Source organism: Aplysia californica, unplaced genomic scaffold, assembly GCF_000002075.1.
Source record: "Aplysia californica isolate F4 #8 unplaced genomic scaffold, AplCal3.0 scaffold01383, whole genome shotgun sequence".
NCBI classification, from domain to species: Eukaryota; Metazoa; Mollusca; class Gastropoda; order Aplysiida; family Aplysiidae; genus Aplysia; species Aplysia californica.
The window spans coordinates 15,243-16,736 of record NW_004798653.1 but is presented as its reverse complement, the minus strand read 5'-3'; the positions used below and the strand labels follow the sequence as shown (position 1 = coordinate 16,736).

Here is a 1,494-nt window from a genome sequence, read left to right as displayed (position 1 = left end):
CCCGAGGTCCTGACCAAACTTACTCTCAATTTTAAAACAAGAAACAAATTCAGATACACTTCACCTAAAGTCAATATGACACCAGATGTTGCCTTCATGTCACGTTGTACTTAAACAGACGTTAAGACTAAAAGATTTCTTTTGAGTCATTTACTATGGTGGCATGTTGGTCAAGGGGTATGATTCTCGCTTTGGGTGCGAGAGGTCCCGGGTTCAAATCCCGGACAAGCCCTCTTTTTTTTGTCTTTCGCTATCTGTTCCCTCTTAGTATTCCGTTGTCCAAGAAAAGGACAGTTCTAGGAGATTGACTAATCAGAGTTGACAGCAGAAACGAAGTCAGTCCAAGAATACATGGCACTCGAAGGTGTGAAGTTCATAATACCCGAATTTCTCAACTTTTTTCTATCCGCTTGCAGCGTTGTTCGTGAAACCAAAACATAATCTATCTATAATAATAACTGATTCAGTGAACAGCTAGGGTGTTGCAATTGCTGTAAAACAATCTATACATGAGCCTCTGTTTTGGAATCAAAGCGTAGTCTAAATATTTCTCCATGGGTCAATATGTTGCAAAATGTTGCGAGACGAGGCGGTACACTTTAAGGCTTTGAGATTAGATTTAAAACGTTTCTTTGATGTCTTCGAGCATGAAGGCTTGTTGGTCTAGGGGTATGATTCTCGCTTTGGGTGCGAGAGGTCCCGGGTTCAAATCCCGGACAAGCCCTCTTATTTTTTTCTTTCGCCGTATTGTCCGTCTTGCTTGTATGTTGAAGAAGAACCAGGACAGTTCATGGAGTTTGAATTATAATTAGAGCTATCAGCTGAAACGAAGTTGATCCAAAAATATAAACGATACGCGAGTTCTATTTAGAATGTTTGTGGAATTTCTCAACTCTTTTTCTTCGCTAGTAGCTAGCAGGTGGAACAAAATTATTTGTGTAGAATAATAACTGATTCAGCTAATTGCAATAAAATGATCCAAATATAAGCTTCTGGGTAGGAATCAAAGTACATGTATATCCTAGATAGTTCCCAATGGTCGATGTATCGCTAAGATGCTGCCCGACGAGTCTGTACATTATGACAGAGAGCCTCGTCAGGCGCTTCCACTTTTCACGGGGGGTTTTTGGCAGGCGATTTACTTTGGGCGAAGGATTTTCCTGTCCATTCTGCAATGTTATCGGTCCACCTCTTTCTTCCTGAATCTATCATGTAGTGAGTCTTGGACTGATGATGCCTGGTGGAGCTCATACCTCTCCAGGCTAAAAAAAGAGGGCTTGTCCGGGATTTGAACCCGGGACCTCTCGCACCCAAAGCGAGAATCATACCCCTAGACCAACAAGCCTTCATGTCGGATAATTCAAAAGAAACATTTTAATCGTAATGATATCGACTGTATGGGCATGCTGTCTTTTCTGGTGACATCTTGTGGCGTATTGACCTGGATGTAGGAAGTTGTTGCTTCACTCTTCTACTATTGGGGAAAAAAGAAAG

The 1,494-nt window shown here is 41.6% G+C and overlaps 1 non-coding gene across 1 annotated transcript; it reads left to right on the top strand.

The window, feature by feature from the left end:
- Window positions 1-652: 652 nt before the first annotated feature.
- Window positions 653-724, top strand: TRNAP-UGG. The gene has a single exon. It is a non-coding gene; the product is annotated as a tRNA-Pro (tRNA).
- Window positions 725-1,494: the final 770 nt, after the last annotated feature.